The following is a 17743-nucleotide window of genomic DNA, read 5'->3' as shown; positions in this document are numbered from 1 at the left end:
CAAACTAAAAATCACTCCTGGGAGTGTCTTTGGGTGTTGGGGTAATTGGATCTCTGCATGCAGAAATATGGAAAAAAAAACCTTAACTTACATCTTATACAAAAGTCAACTCACAATGGAACAAGGATCTAAATCTAAGACCTGATGCCATCAAATTACCAGAGGAAAGGTTGGGGAAAACACTGAAAGACATTCACATAGGAAAAGACATCTTGAACAAGACCCTGGAAGCATAGGCAATAATGGCAAAAATACACAAATGGGGTCACATCAAGCTAAGAAGCTTATGCACAGAAAGGAAATGCTCAACAAAATAAAGAGGCAACCAACAGACTTGGAAAAAATATTCACAAACTATACATCTGATAAAAGGCTAATATCCAGCATATATAAGGAGCTCAAAAAATCAACAACAAAACAAATAATCTAGTTAGGGAATAAGGATATGAACAGACATTTTTCAAAGGGTGACATACAAATGGCCTACAGGCTTAAGATGCTCAAAATCACTAGGCATCAGAAAAATGCAAAGAACAACCACCATGAGGTTTCACCTTACCCCAAAGGAAATCCTGGTGTGGGACTGACTGGCCAGAGTGTCCAGGGCAACAGACAACCACAGAGGACTGTGCCCCGACAGACAGCCCTGGGGGTCAGGAATGCCTCACCATCCAGAACCCTCAGGAATGGTAACCAGCAAGTGCTTTTGTTGAAGGATGAAGGTTCTGACCCAGAAGGGCAGTGCCCGCCTTGCCCACTGTCCACAGTGTGGCATTCACCTTCTGAGAGCCTGGGCTGCTTATGAGAGGCCTACAAAAGGTTTCCAATGCAAAAATTACCTCAGATGGTCTGCAATGACACGAGGATTCCCCAGTCTGTTGCCTCTCGAAATAGCAAGTCCATTATGTCATAGTTAATATACAAGCATAACAATAAACACAGCTGTTTCAGAATCACTTCTGTGTTAAATGTGCATGCAAACAGCAGGTCCCTGCCATGGTTTCTGTGAGCAGACCAAGTAAAGTCTGGGTTAAACCCACACAAAGCCTGCTGATGCTGAAGGAGATTTCTGAGCATGTTTTCGGTTGTGCTTGAAAGATGTTCATTTGTGGAAAACTACTCAGGGCTTGACCAGTCAGCCTCCTGTGAATGCAGCAGCCACTAAGGACAGAAAAGTGTCACCTGAGCTGTCTATCTCCAGCACTTGTCCTAAAGGGCCAATGTCCCCAAGACCGTGTCTTGTCACCGTGCAGATATGGGTATTTGTTGAGTGAGCCCCACTGGACTTTAAGTCTTGCTTAGTGCAGGGTAGGCCATAACCATTTCTGCATTGGCTGGAATTGATTTGGTCCACAGCGAAGTTTGTTCTCCTTACTCAGCACCCTGTCCTTCAGGGCTATGCAGTTTGAAAAGTGACCCTTCAGCGGGAGCTACAATATTAAGCTTAATTTCAGGGTCATCACCTCCAGCTGGGAACTCCTGCCATGCAGCCACAAATAAAAACAGCTTGAGTCCACTGAACACGGTGTAGTGCTGAGAAACAAATCCGGGTTCCCTTACAGAAATATCCCCCGACCTCAGAATTCTGGCATCTTTACTCACTATGCCACAGCATTGGCCCCTGGAATTCTGGAATCTTTTACACTAAGGATGATTGATTGATTGATTTAGTTAGTAAAGTGACGCAGTTTATTTTGGTTTCCTGGTCATTGCGGGGCATTGCTGCACCCTTCAGGGCTGAGTCCTCCCCCTGAGAGGGTGCGCACTCCTTGGAAGAGGGCTCTGGGGACCGGATACAGCAGAGGGTTTCAGGGGAAGAAGCACAAGAGTCAGAGTTCTGGAATGTGGGGAGAGTCCTGGAATGTGGGGAGAGGGGCGAGCCAGAGAGCTGGTGCAGACTCCTGCATAGACTGCGGTGGCACAATTCTGAGACGTGGTCTGCACTGCCGTCTGCAGGGGCACCGCATGGAGGGCAGGAGCAGCCCGCCACAGCTCCAAGTCCATTGGGCATCGGGGCCTGCCCTGCCTTCCCCCGGCATGGGAGGACCAGCCACACTCAGCAGCTTACCCAGCCAGCAGGCGGAGCCTCACCCAGCTCCCAGAAGCTGTTGAACTCCTTCTGCCCAGGAAGAGTTGGGCACTTCATGCACAAGGTGCAGCCGGAGCTCCGGCTCCAGTGACATCAACACCTCCAGTGCATGAGTTCAGCGTCCATGCCACCCAGGGCGTGCACTGGTGGTGGGGTCCCAGGGCACTGCAGGACACAGGGCCTTGTCCTGGCTATAGCGCCGCCACCTGCTGCAGGTGTGGGCTCTCAGCACCCGAGGCAGCCTGGTAGGAAAGGGCTGGAGAGAGTGTGGTGGCCCAAAGGCCACAAGTGCCAGAACAGGATAGAGGCTGGGGCAGTCCTGACGGAGGCCCCGGTGGCCGCAGCCCACCATCCAGGCCAGGGCCGTGTACCACTGCAAACTCCATAGTGCGTGGGCACAGTAGGTTAGCAAGGTGGACTGTGGCTTCGGGGCTGGGCTGTAGCCCTCAGTGAACAACAGGTGGTAGGCAATGGTGGGTCAGGGCAGGAACCCCATGCCATCCCCACCCACCCCCGGCCTGGCCAGCTGCTGCTCTGTGACCGGGAGCCTGGCCCTTGAAGTTCCTGCAGTTCAGCTGTGCTGCAGTTGATTTCTCAACAATGTTGCAGTGGATTCGTTTCTGAGAGGAGGAGCGTGGTGGGGGCAAGAGGCGTGGAGTCACCACATAGACCCCGGGAGTCGGGTGAAAGCAGGTTTGAGGCAAGCAGCCCGCAGACTCGTTTATTTCAGTTGGTACAACATCTTATATAGCCAAGACCAGCCAATCTGGTCAAGGGGCGGTCTATGCCCCAACCAATCACAGCCTGTTGCCAGGCAGTTTCCAAACCCATCCAATCACAGCCTGTTGCCAGGCAGTTTCAAACCCATCCAATCACAGCCTGTTGCCAGGCAGTTTCAAATCCATCCAATCACAGCCTGTTGCCAGGCAGTTTCCATTGCCAGGTGGGTTTCAAAGCCATTCCTGAGTAACTGAGGCTCGCTTGCCAGTGGCCACCTTGGCATGACCTTCTCATTCCACACACAGCTGCACTAAAGGAAAGTGGAACCCCACTCCTTTTCCCATCTGGCCCAGGATACACTGAGCTCCGCCCTCCTGCAAATCCCACAGGCACAGCTCTCTAAGGCTTTTCCTTTGGTTGTTCGTGGATAACTTTAATAAAGGTCATTTAAGAGCAGTGTAAGGGGTCAGCGCTGTGGTGTAGTGGGTTAAGGCTCCACCTGCGGCACTGGCATCCAAGTAGGGGCCGGTTCGAGTCCCGGTTCTCTCTGCCTCTCCCTCTATGTAACTCTGACCCTGAAATAAATAAATAAATCTTTTGAAAAAAGGAAAGTGTCAGTTTTTAAGGACTCAAGAAGTGAGATTAAAATCAACCATTTAGACAGGGTTTTTAGTGCATATATCAACTTACATTGTGTGCTATTTTAGTGTTTGGGGAAAATGAAAATATTATCTTTAGCATAACAGATATGTCTATTTTAAGTGTAAAAAATAACAAATGCTGGTGAAGATGTGGGGGAAAGTTACCCTGATGCACTTTTGATAGGAATGTAAACTTGCATAACCATTATGGAAGAAAGAGGAATCCTCAGAAAACTGAAAATAGATCTAGCATATGACCCACTTATCCCACTCCCAGGAATTTACCCACTGGAAATGAATCAACATATGAAAGTTTTCTATACCCCTCATGTTTATTCCAGCTCAGCTCAAAATAGATAAGATGTGGAATTAACCCCAGATATCAATCAACTGACGACTGGATAAAGAAATTGTATGTATAGGTGATGGAATACCACTCATCCATTGAAAATAATAAAATCTTTTCTTTTGCAACAAAAATGATGCAATATAAGACCATTATGCTTAGTGAAATAAAGAAGTTCATAAAACACAAATATCATGTTTCCCTGATCTGTAGTAACTAATATACAGAGTACAAAAAGTAATTCATTGGTGCATATTTGTTAATCTGAGATTCAATTATTTTTATAGCCCTAATCTATACTCCTGAAGAGCAATTGTTTTTCTACTTAGTACTTATTGAATCCTTTATTTAATGAAACGTTAAGCTTGTGATTACAAAATAAATTTAAATTATGCCATTGTGAAAATTTAAAAGAAAAATAATACAGAGGAGGGAAGCTGGGAGTGAGGGAAAAATGGTAGGGTAGGAAGTAACATCATGCTCTTAAAATTGAATATATGTGAAATGCATGAAATTGGTTCCCCTTATATAAAAATTGAAGAAAAATATCAACTTATATGTAAACTGTTGTTTGTGCATTCTGTTCATTTTAGCTATATGGATTATTAACTGATTTGTTTGTATTTAGTGCTGTCCTTATGGTGGATGTTTTATGCCTGTTCTCAGCACCTCTGACTACTATATAATTTAATTTCCCTTTTTTCATGTCTACTTTTCAAGAAATAATTGAAATAATTTACCTTTTATTGGGTAAAGAGTCCTGTATCAGGTCAAATTGTTAATCATGTCATTCAAGTCTTCCATATCCACTTTTACTTTGTCCAGTTTTTAATCAATTTGAGAGTGGGATGTTGAAATTTCCAACTATGATCATGGTTTAACTATTTCTTCTTAAATTTCTTCTTAAATTTCTATTAGATCTTTTTTGCTTCATGTAATTTGAAGCTCTATTATTAGCTACATAATGTTTGGAATAGTTATGAACTTTTGGTGAATTAGTAACCTTTATCATTATGTAAAAAAATGAGTCACCTACAGAAGACATCTCTATACACACATCACTCACACATCTTTGAGTCACCATCATATTGCAATCAAGCCCTCCCCAACCCACTAACACATGCTATGAAATAGCTGCATCTCAAACTTACTAAAGAATTCATGTCTTGTCAGTCTAATGGACACTATTAGCCATGCCCTTTTTCTTTAAATGAAATTTCCCACAGTCTTCTACACACCTCTCAGTTTTTCTTCTTTACCTCTATTGCTGCCCCTTGTAAATCTGGTTTCCTTTCTGTCCTTCCCTGGCCTGTGGGCACAAGGGCAGTGAGAAGGCCCCTATGGACTGACAGTTGACTGCATGCTGAGTCAGCAACATCTGCTCTCCCTCTGGCTCACAGGCTGTGGCAACCCCACACCCAGGATGCCTAATCCCAGAGGTCCAGCTCTAGGTGTCTGGAGGCCTAGTACTGCTCAGGGCTTATAAAGGGTCTGGTGGATGCTGAGCTACTGCCCAGGGTGGCCACGGCCTGACCTGCAGCTCGTGTGGACCCATGGTGCCTTGGCTACCACACAGGCCTCTCATGAGGACCCCAAAGGGTGCATCAGCAGAAGGCAACAAAATCAGTAGCAAGAAGTTTTCTGAATATATATTAACTTTTTCTCACAATAGATATATAAACATTTAAATATAACTTTAGATTCAATTTCAAAAATGGCTGTAATTCTCAACTGGCTCTCAAAATTGTCAGATCATCAACAATCCTCTCTGATGAGCCCACTGTCATGCAGCCCAGCCACCACTGGCCTCAGGGACTCCCACCCCTTCACCTTTACCTGAAGGCTCTCAGGTACTCTGCACACCTGTGCTAAGGCAGGCCATTGGCCTGAGACCTGAGTGTAAGCTGAGGGCACAGGGCTGCCTCCTGTCTCTGGGTCCTGGGCACTCCTGCTTTATGGGTGATGGGGAGATGTGAGGAAGGTCCCCAGGCTCCAGCACCAGGTGGGGCCCACTGCAAACCTGAGCAGTGCTGTCTTCAGACCTGAAACTGGCTGGGGACTCCTTGGCTACGAGAAGCCACTCTGGACCCCTCTCAGATCCCACCCCTCACCATGGGCATGAACCTGCACCTTATCCAGGTCCAAGGGCTCAGCAAGACTTGGTCTCACTTGTGTATGGCAACAGCAAGAAGAAGGGAAAGAGAGTTATGGTGGACTGCCTGGAGGAGGTGTGTTTGTCAGTGGGGGAGAGCTGGTCACAGAAACCATGCTTCTCTGCTCTGCCTTCCCACTGCCCAGATCTTCATGGGTCCTGTGTGGCTTGAAGACACTTTCCACAAACCATGCCCAGCTTCAGCCAAGAGCCGAGAGCACCCTTGCCACATGGCTGTCAGGGTCTGTATTCCAGCTGGCTTCTCCAGGATGGAAGGCAAAAGCAGATCAGGGTGCCTGCAAGGACAATTTCACTCTGTTGCAAACTCTCAACATCAGGAAGGAGCTGGCTGGGCTCTGGAGGGGGCCTCGCAGCTCTGCCTGCTCCCTGGTTGGGCTTGGAGAGGGGCACCTTGGAAGAGCAGTCACATGGAGGGGCAGACTTGTTCCTAGGAGCACCTCTGCATGTCCACCAGGGGCAGGAGGCATAGGCCCTGCTGCCTGCATCCTGCAGAGTATGAAGGAACTCTGCTCCAGGTTCATCCTTGCTGGGGAAAGCACATGGTCCCTCTCCCAGCACACTGAGTGTGACACTCTCCCTGGCTGCCTGACACATGACCAGCATGTCCCTCCTCCACAGGCTGGCTGCCATCTCTGTGGATCACTGGCCTTGGAGCTGGCAGTGAATGGCCAGGCATGTATTGGACTAGGAAGTTGGTGAAGTCTACATATTAAACAGAAAACCTAGAGCCCTGGATTCTGGTTTGGTGATGGAGAGCATTGGAAAGGGTCCTGTGTTGCACACTGAGTGTGACCACAGGGTTGGGAGGGTCAACACAGTACCCATACCCCCTCACTGGGAATTCCCCAGGGTCTCGATCCACCCCCCAGCCATCACATTTCTTTTCCCACTGCCCACTGTCTCCATCTCTGCAGACCAGCCATAGCATGGGTTGTCAATGCAAACCCTAACTCTTCTTTTTGTGAGATCTAAAAATGAATGAACATTTGCCAATGTGGACGGGACCACTGAGGACTAGGTTCTGGGTGGCCAGGGCCTGGTGATGCTGGTTTCAGGAAGATGTGGAGCAGAGAGGGAGGGGAGTTTTCTCTGTTTCAGTGCTATGAACATAGTCTTCTAACCACATGCATTAGCACTGTGGGACAGTGTCCTGGACAGGCAGGTGAACGTGGAGTAGTACTGACCTGAGATGGAGTTCAGGCTCCTGGGGAGTCTGCACACAACTTGGGAACCACATTGACAGGCAGTTCTGAGGGCTTCTGTTTATAGCTAAACTCACCGAGTGCTTGTCGGGATGAGTCTAGAATCAGAGTGATTAGCAGATGGGACTACCTCATGGAAACCTATGGGAGTCCTGCAGAAGGATACACTCCCAGGCTTCCTGCACATATGGGGAAAGCAAGGATCAGAGATGTCAGTGACTTCATTCTCCCAGCAAGAGATGGGTCTCACCATGCTTGGGGGTAGAACCCCAAACCCCTCGATCTCATCTCTCTGTCAGGGCTCTGAGAGGTCACCCAGGCAGCAGTACTGCAGGTAACTGGGCTGATTAAGACTGATTGTTGCTGTCTCCCCAATAACACCACCTGGAGAAAACTCAGGGACCATCAGGGGTCTGGGGGGCACTACGGTTGATTCCAAGAGCAGTGGGGAAGGTTTCACTGACAGCAGAGGAGCAGGTTGTGCAGCTGTCCCCTAGCTGTGCATCTGTGCACAGCCTCTCATGTTTTCTCACTGCAGGTCAGATGAGGTGCTGGCTGCATATCTGCTGCCCAGGACCACACTGACTCAGGAACAGCTGCTCACTGACCTCAGGCCTAACCATAATCTGCTAAACCCAAAATGAGCCAGGCAGCTCACACTGCACGCTTAGGGAACTCTCTGAGTGCTCAGACAATTGAGTTGGTGGACAATGCAAGAAAGGTAGAGAAAAGGGGGCCAAGATGGGTTGTGACCCTGTATTGCCCAGAGATGAGAACAGACCTGTCCTTGGTCATCTGGGGGCTTGGTCAGGTAACAAGAATGTCAGCCTCAGAAAGCAGGCTTCTTCTGGCTATCCCCTGCTGATGCAACCCTGCACACGGATGTGGTTCTGGGTAGCCATGCCCTGCAGCTTGGGAGACCTTGTGGAAGAAGGCAGAGCTGTGTGCCACAGCAGACTGGGGAGAGTGGCTCCATGGACTTACCTGGTTCTGTCTGTGAGGCGGGGGAGACCCACAGCCCACCATGCAAGGCTGGATTTGGCTTAGACAAGTCTGTGTTACTCCCTTAAGAAGACTGATCCAGGTGGCTGTGTGAGGAATGAGCCCAGAGAGGGAGCAACAGGCAGGCACCTTCTTGGGTCCCTTTACTGCAGCCTCTGGTCAGCAATGACAGGAGGAAGGGGAGTGAAAGGTTGGGTTCTTAAGCTGCTCTGTTGCTGTCTTGATAGATTCTGTCCAGTCTTAACAGGTGGCCCTCTTTCCTGTCACCTTCTAAGTTCTTGGTTTCAATTTCCTGATGTTCTGCTCCAGGGAGCCTCACTCCCTCACCCCAAGTCATCTCCCCTCTCCTCCAGGCCTGCATTAGGGAGGGAGCTGACTGATGTCTCCCAGTGGTGGAAGAGGCTGCCCATGGAGCCAGGGTATCTGCAGGGGCCTGAAGGAAGGGGTGGGGCCTCTGTGACAGTGTGGGTGGAAACAGAGGCCCTGGCTGTAACCAAGTTATACTACGTAGAAAGGGTCACCTCCAAAGGCTTAGAGAGGACTAAGGTTTTTCAAAAAGATTTGTTTTATTTATTTGAAAAACAGAGTTACAGTTATTTAAAAAACAGAGCCGGCGCTGTGGCTCACTAGGCCAATCCTCCGCCTTGCGGCGCCGGCACACCGGGTTCTAGTCCCAGTCGGGGCTCCGGATTCTGTCCCGGTTGCCCCTCTTCTAGGCCAGCTCTCTGCTGTGGCCAGGGAGTGGTGGAGGATGGCCCAAGTGCTTGGGCCCTGCACCCCATGGGAGACCAGCATAAATACCTGGCTCCTGCCATCGGATCAGCGCGGTGCGCTGGCCGCAGCGTGCCAGCTGCGACGGCCATTGGAGGGTGAACCAATGGCAAAGGAAGACCTTTCTCTCTGTCTCTCTCTCTCACTGTCCACTCTGCCTGTCAAAAAATAAATAAAATAAATAAAAAAATAAAAAACAGATAGAGGTGCAGCCCGAGAGAGACGTCTTCCATCTTTTGGTTTACTCCCCAAATGACTGCAATGCTTGGAGCTGGGCAGATCCAGAACCAGAAGCCAGGAGCTTCCTCTGGGTGTCCCACATGAGTGCAGGAGCCCAAGGACTTGGGCCATCTTCTATTGCTTTCCCAGGCCACAGCAGAGAGCTGGATCGGAAGTGGAGCAGCTGGTCTCACACAGGCACCCATATGGGGTGCCAGCACTGTAGGTGGCAGCTTTACCTGCTACGCCACAGTGCCAGCCCCAGAAGTAAGGTTTAAACAGCAGCTCTCCACACATACCCCCCACTGCTGTTCATTCTGCAAGTGGCAGAGGGAGCTTCAGATTCAACAGTGTGCACACAAGCCAGATCTGGCAGTAGGAGGTCATGTGCTCCAGGCAGACCCCAGAGGTAAGCAGAGCAGCTGGGGGCTGAGCAGAGATGCTGTCTCTGCTCCTGTCTGTCCCCCTAGGGGCTGTGGCTGCACAGAGCTGGGAGCACAGGGATAGGGGTGCCAGCCCAGAGGAAGCTACAGGGACAGGATGTGTCTGGGGACACTGGCCGAGAGGCTACAGGTGACTTTCACCAAAACAGGGTTGGGTGGGGGCTGGGTGCCATTCTGTATTTTCACAAGGCTCTGGGTGTGAGCTTCTCCCATCTGCACCACAGCCTCTGGCCCAGAGCTGGCTTGGGGACCCAGGCTTTTGGGAGAGGCACTCAGCTTTGTGAGGCAGCGTCCTTCCCTGACTGCCCTCTGGTGAGACCCTGGCTTCAGTGAGGTCGGGAAATCAAGGCAGGCCTCTCTCGATGATCTGATTTTCCAGCTGTCTGAATGACAGGTCCTGGCCCCGGATGACTGCACAGCCCTCATTCCTCCCACTTCTCAGAAGCTTCCTTGGATGTTCTGACACACCCGGCTAAGGCAGCTCCTGCAGATTCTGGCTAAGCCTGACCTTCCTCTGAACCAGCTTGACCGAAAAAGCCCTACCCAGCCTCGGTTGGGCCCAAGTGGCTTTCTCTGAAGAGCCCTGCTGTCACAACAGGAATTGCTGGCTGTCCTGGCAGCAGACAGGAAACATCATTCTGTTGGGGGAAAAATAACCCTCTCAGCACAAACATAGTAATAAATAAGTTGCTAGCTTATATACTGTGCTAAATTGACCCAGGGCTGACTCTGCCATGTCTGAGCAGAGCCTCAGGGGTGGACCGGCCAGGACCCTCCAGTGAGCATCCTGGTGTTTGGGAGGCAGGAGCAGCCAGTGAAGGAGAAGAGGACAGAGGACACCTGTGTGGTCACATGGCAGGGGAAGGAGGAGATGCAGTGAGGTTTCTGGTCACAGCCAGAGTGGTGTCAGGCACTGGGTCACCTCACTAAATGTGATGAAATGCAGCTTTCCACTCACATCAGGACCTGGTTCTCTGTGTCCAGCAGGTGCAGTCCCATGAGTCCCCTCAGATGGTTGCAGTGGACACCAGCAGGATGGGGAATCCTTGGCAATGCCCACTAGGGAGCCAAAGACCAGGTTCCCTGGCACAGCTGCCCCCTTGCAGAGTGTGTTCAGGGAGAGGAAGCCTGCTGCCCTGCAAGGAAAGAGACACGGACAAGGTTGAGAGGACACAACCAGCAGGGTCAGTCGTGGTCACTGTCACTGACCCTCGCATAGGTCTTGTTGCAGACACGGTTCTTCATAACACATTTCCATGGATGGTTTGACGCCCTCTAAGCTTGGATTTCAAACATTTTCTGCGCCCAGGTAAACCCATCTTTTGATTGCATTTTCTATAGACTTGCAGCCATGTCATCCAGTGTCGATGCAGCAAACAGCAATGGCTGTCAGAAAAGACGGCAGGGAAGCCAGGCTGCCAGAACTGCTCCCTCATCCTCTGCTGTTTTTCTCACTATACCTCTGCCAGTTCATGTTCTGCCCAAAGCTTCACATCTATCATAACTGGAGAAGAAAGGGAATTTTAGGAGCAAAAAATCTTGGGGCTAGTGTTGTAGACAGCGTGATGAGCCACCACCTGAAACACTGGTATCCCATATGGGAGTGCCAGTTGGAGTCCAGGCTGCTGTACTTCTGAGGCAGCTCTCTGCTAGTGCACATGGGAAGGCAGCAGAAGATGGCCCACGTATTTGGGCCCCTGGAACTCACATAGGAGACCCAGATGGAGTTCCAGGTTCCTGGCTTAGACTCAACTGGTGTAGCCATTTGGGGAGTGAATCAGCAGATGGAAGAACTCTTTCTCTCTGTTACTCTACTTTTCAAACAAATGAAACAAAACAAAAATAAGAAACCCTTGGCACAGTGATGTTGGAAGAAAGGGATCTTTCAATGAAAACTAATTGTGACTGACCCAGAATCTCCTCTCAGGACAGAGGCAGGCATGGAGCAGGGCTCAGGCTGGAGAGGCTGGTCAGTCCCTGCTCAGATGCAGGTGTTGGGCCACCTCCCTCTGACTGTAGGGAATTAGGCCACCTCCCTCTGACCCAGGCCAGGGAGGGGGGAATGAGGAGCAGCTTCCTATCCTGGTCTCCTTACAAGAGTGACCTGTGATTTTACATTGTCAGTTTCCACAATTTCAGAAACATCCATGGACAAGAGGAGATTTAACTTTCACCCAGAGTTAAAAAAAGAGATGTATAATGGTGACAATAATGTTAAAACTTCTCTTGCTTTATTCCTCTTATTAGAGGAATTGATGTGCTAGGCTTTAAGTAATTAGAGCCCATGGGATTTTTGGAGAAACTGGCAGGCATGGAGTCTCAGCTCTCATCTCCAGGGGGCCCTGCCTTCCTTACATGTTTTCAGCAGCAGGGACTGAGCTCCAGGCAGAGATTCCCCAGTGAGTTCTGGTGCCAGGTCTCAGACCCTCCCCAGAGCTCCCTGTCATGGTGAGGGGCATGGGTCCCAAGAACACTTTACAGGAGACTGGGGCCACTGTGCTGGAACTACAGTGAGACAGCCATCACTTACGGCAAACGAAAGGGAAGGAAAGCTTGTCCAATCTTCAGTGGATGTGGATTGAGTGACTTTATCAATGATTTTGAGTCAGTAAACTAAGCTTTGTGTGTGAGGGCACACAGCCCACCATACCCATGGAGTGTGAGATCCCATAACTCAATGCCAGCACAGGGTGACTGTGTGTTAAAGGCACAATGAGCACAGGTAACCTGTGGACACCTAAAGCCCAACGAGAAAGCATCTTGCATGCTGCACCAGGGAGCATTTGGTTCTCGTCTGTCTTTGATCTGTAAATGCACCGGTGTCCTGAGGCCTTCTCCTCACTGCCTGTGCTGTTCCCAGCTGCCTTGCCCACAGGAGTCGTCCTCGTATTCAGTGATGTCTGCTGTCTGCTGCGGTCATCACTCAGCCTCCCCTGCACCACACACACACACAACACAGGGAAGGACACAGTCTCCTCTAAGGACATGAACTTGTTCAAGTGTGGATGCAGGCCTAGACCACACCTAACGCAGGACAGTGTGCCATGCTGTCCTCTGATTGAGACACCTGCAGAGAACAGGGAGTCTGTGGAGTGATGAGACTGCCACAACTGGGGATGGTGTAGAGGGAAATGGACACTCCGAGTGGAGGAAATATGAGCTCTGTGGGGTGAGCTGGCCACATGGAGAGCCCTGGAACAGCAGCACCAATAGGAACTGCTGGAGGCTGTTTCATCCAGAAGGAGCTCATGTAGAATGGCAGCATCACCAGCAATGTGCACCTGACACCCGGGGCTCAACAGACTCAACAGGCTTCATTATGTTGGTTTTTTAAATTAACAAACTTCCCCAGCAACTTCCAGAGGCTTAAAAATTGTGTAAAAAGGGGTGTTTGCACTGCCCAGTTTCCCAGTTGTCATGATTAAGAGTGTATGCTTGCTGCTGCTGCTAAGCCAGCACCCAGACCTGATAATGGCCATGTCCATGGTCCATCTGCACATCCTGCTTGATGCTGCATGCTCAATGGGCTTTGAAAAGCAAACAGCAACAGGTGTACCCATACAGGACCACACAGGATGATGGCATCACTGATCTGGGCACCCCCGGGCTCTGCCAGTGCAACCCTGGGAACTCCTGGTCTTTTCCTATCTCCATGGCTTTGCCTGTTCCACATGTGCTATGGTTGACATTACGTAGTGGGTACCCTTACACACCAGCTTCTCTCACATTTTAAAAAGTAGACTCTAGTGTTTGGTCCTAGGTCTGAGGTGCCAGCATCCTGAATGGGTACCAGTTTGAGTGCCAGCTGCTCCACTTCTAACCCAGCTCCCTGCTGATGGCCTGGTAAAGCAGTAGAAGATGGCCCAAGTGCTTGGGTCCCTGCACCCACATAGGAGTCCTGGAAGAAGCTCCTGGTTCCTAGCTTTGGATCAGCTCAACTCCAGCCATTGTGGTCATTTGGGGAGTAAACCTTTATCTCTGTCATTCCCTCTCACTGTCTGTAACTCTACCTCTCAAATAAGTAAATAAAATCTTTTAAAAAAAGAAAATTTACAGAATTTTCATCCAATTGATGAAGACACAATGAAAAAGTCAACCATACTGATCTTTTGTTCTCTGTACTAAGATTGGCTTACACTACAACTTCATTGATGTATACATGACATAGAAATAAAGATAAACAGTGGAGGGTTTGGGCTGTGGCATAGCCGGTAAAGCCACATTCTGCAATGGCTGTGACCAGGCCAGGCAAGCTTCTTGCAGGTCTGCTACTTGGGTGGCAGTGGCCCAAGGACTTGGGCCATCAACTGCCTTCTCAGGCACATTATCAAGGAGCTGGATCAGAAGTGAAGCAGGCCAGCACTGTGGCTCAATAGGCTAATCCTTCACCTTGTGGCGCCAGCACACTGGGTTCTAGTCCCGGTCGGGGCACCAGATTCTGTCCTGGTTGCCCCTCTTCCAGGCCAGCTCTCTGCTGTGGCCCGGGAGTGCAGTGGAGGATGGCCCAAGTGCTTGGGCCCTGCACCCGCATGGGAGACCAGGAGAAGCACCTGGCTCCTGGCTTCAGATCAGCGCGGTACACCACCCACAGCGAGCTGGCTGCAGTGGCCATTGGAGGGTGAACCAACGGTAAAAGGAAGACCTTTCTCTCTGTCTCTCTCACACACTGTCTAACTCTGCCTGCCTGTCAAAAAAAAAAAAAAAAAAAAAAGAAGTGAAGCAGCCAGGTCATGAATCAGCACTCATTAGGGATGCTCACACTTCAGGTGGCAGTGAAACCTTTTATGCCACAGCACTGGCCCTGGTTTTCTTTATTTAGAAGTGTTTAATTTTATTGTTCTTTTATCAATCATTTCTTTTTTCAATTTTTGATATATATTGTTCTCATTTTCAATTCATTTTTATCTAGTATGTATTCCCATTTAGTTTCATAAAATTTAACATGAGAATGATTTAGGAGTGTGCATTGTTTCTGTAACTTTAAAATTTTCATGAAACTTTAAGAAATTATAAGAATAGTATCAAGTGTTCTTGGATACCCATTACTCAGATTTACAAGTTAATCCTTGAAATTGCTTGTTCTCTCCACATGCGCATCACACACAAACACACACTATACTTGTTTTATCTCTATTGTTTGGAAGTGAATTGCAAAGTTTTTGCCACTTTTCCCTTAAACAGTTCACTATATAACATTTTCTAAGAACAAGAGTATTCTCTTAATTCATAATACAGTAATTAAGAAACTATAACAGTTTGATAATAGTGTTACTCATCCCCAAACTCTATATTTGAGTTTTCCACTCATTCCAGTAATGTCCTTTACAGCAGTTTACTCTCTTCTATGTACCACCCCTGTTCCCGTTTAGCATCACATATTGAATTTAGTTATCATATCTCTAACCTTTTTCAACCTGGAAGAATTGTTGTCTTTCTTTTTCTTTCATTAACTGGCTAAGCCAGTTAACTTGGATTTGCCTTGTGATTGTCTATACCACATTCAGTTCGTGATTTTGTGGCAGAACGACCCCAGAAGTGATATTGTGTCCTTCTCAGCACATTGGATCAGGAGATACATGATGCTGACTTGCTCTATCTTTGGAGATGTTAATTTCATAATTTCTTAAGGTGATATCTACCATTTTTCTCTACTGTGAAATTGGTAGTTGTCTATTTGTAATAAATTGTGGTGAGATATTTTGAAACCATAATTAAATTATTAGGAAACATTCATTCACCCATTTTAGTATTTATTGATAATTATTGTTTGGCTCTGTTATTACTAGCATGTTTTCTAAGTGGCTATTTTTACAAATCCCATTATTTTGTTATATTAATTGGTTATTATAATTTATTTTTTAGAAGATTGATTTACTTTATCCAAAAGGCACAGTTACAGAGAAAGATAGGGGGAGAGTAAGAAGAGTCTTCCAACTGCTGGTTCACTCTTCAAATGGCCACAAAAGTCAGGGCTGAGTGAGGCCATAACCAGAAGCCAGGAGGCTCATCTGGGTCTGTCACATGAGTGCAGGAGCCCAGGTACATGGCCATTCCACTGCATTCCTAGGCACATCATTAGGGAGCTTGATTAGAAGTGGAGCAGCCAAGATTCCCATCTGTACCCATATGGGATGCTGGCATTGCAGACAGCAGTTTAACCTGATAACAGTAGTAGTCCAACTTTAATAAAAGTGTTCCCTTCTCCCACACCTATTTATTCACTTTTATAACAATAGAAGCTCATAGAATTTTATTTTACTTAACAAATTAAAATGTGCTACTATTTAGATACTCAACTCCTGTATTTGACCCGTTGTAGCCATTCAAGCTGCTTTCTGTATCCTTTTGAATTCTCTCCATTAATCTAATCATTTCCATTTTATTGGCATGATTAAATGTTCCAATGTCATTTCTAAATACTAGTCTCTTTCTTCAGTCTGGAAGAAATCATTGCACTATAAACCTGTTTCCTTGCAGTGAAGAATACCAGAAAATAAGATGTAGGTGAAAGGACTACAGTGCTTATTTTAGTCTAAAACATATTTTAATCTTAATCTCATAATTCCTTCAATTCTAGAATATATAAGCATGTAGTTTTAGGATGCTTATCCATACTGTAATAAAAATCAAACATAGTAGAACTCATTGTCTATTCATAGTTTTATCTGTCTTTATACTGAGGTATCATAATCAGAATAATGTATACAAGTTTACTTTGATATGTTTTCCCCCATTCAGTGTGGTTGTTTTTCATTTGAACTTCATTTAAGTTTGTTCCTGTTTTATACTCTGACATTATCACTCAATTCCTGTTTGATTGCATGAGTAATACATCAACAAGTTTGTAAAAGTTAAATAGTACAAAAATGTGTAATTACAACAGATATTACTCTGCTCCTACAGTTCTTGGTGTGTGTTAGGGGAGAAAGTGTGTACCCTAAAAATTCATAATTTGAAGAAGCTAACCCCTGGTACCTTAGAATATAAATTTATTTGGAAATAGGACCATTAAAGAAATGACTGATTAGCCAGCGCTGTGGCTCATTAGGCTAATCTGCCTGCAGCGCCAGCACTTCAGGTTCTAGTCCTGGTTGCTCCTCTTCCAGGCCAGCTCTCTGCTGTGGCACTGGAAGGCAGTGGAGGATGTCCCAGGTGCTTGGGGCCTGCACATGCATGAGAGACCAGGAGGAAGCACCTGGCTCCTGGCTTCAGATCAGCGCAGCGCCAGCTGTAGCGGCCATTTTGGGGGTGAATCAACAAAAGGAAGCCCTTTCTCTCTGTCTCTCTCTTTCTCTCTGTCTATAACGCTACCTGTCAAAAAAAATGAATGATATACAGTGAGCCTTTTGGCGTGAACTCTCATCTAATGTCTGACACTCTTACAAAAGAAAAAGATTAGGACAAAAGGATCATGTATGTTCACACACAAAGAAAAGAACAGATGAGCATACAGGAAGAATGTGACCATCTTTAAATCAAAGAAGGAGGCCTTGGAAGGAACCAGACCTATTGATACTTTCATCTTGGAATTCTAACTTCCAGTACTGTGAACAAACACATTTCTGTTATGTAAGCCAGCCAGTGTGCACTTTTATGATTTCCCTGGAAAACAACTATAGTAAAGATGTTGCTTCATCCTGGGTCACAATATGTGCCTGCATCCTGTATTATGCTACATTGCACTTGAGTAGATCTAGTTGCAACAGAGTGGTTCTAGTGGGCCAGGAAGCCAATGATCATCCCCTTTTGAAGATTCCACTCCAGATGATGCTTGGGTTTTCAGAGGAAAGCTAGTCTCTTGGATACCGGACTGTAAATTACTTCTGGTAAGAGGATCCCAAAGTGACTAAATGGTTTCATACGGTGAGTTTCATCCAGGTCCAAACAAGATGTGCTATTTACAAATGTCAGTATCTCACTCTTTACCAATAATTCCCATAAATTTCACATGAAAAAATATGGAAGGCTGGGAATTCAACTGTCATCATAATTCAGCAACCTGAATAATTGTGTGTGTGTGTGTGTGTGTTTAGCAATTTCAATTCAGTGACTATAGGAAATGGGAGACTCTTCTAGAATTTTCATGAAAATGTTCTGTTTCTCAGACTGTGGTTTGAGCTGAGTTTGCAGTGTGAGA

The sequence above is a fragment of the Oryctolagus cuniculus genome, unplaced genomic scaffold (assembly GCF_964237555.1).
Source record: "Oryctolagus cuniculus unplaced genomic scaffold, mOryCun1.1 SCAFFOLD_57, whole genome shotgun sequence".
In the NCBI taxonomy this organism is placed as follows: domain Eukaryota; kingdom Metazoa; phylum Chordata; class Mammalia; order Lagomorpha; family Leporidae; genus Oryctolagus; species Oryctolagus cuniculus.
The sequence above is the reverse complement of the archived record's forward strand: the minus strand, read 5'-3'. Positions refer to the sequence as shown.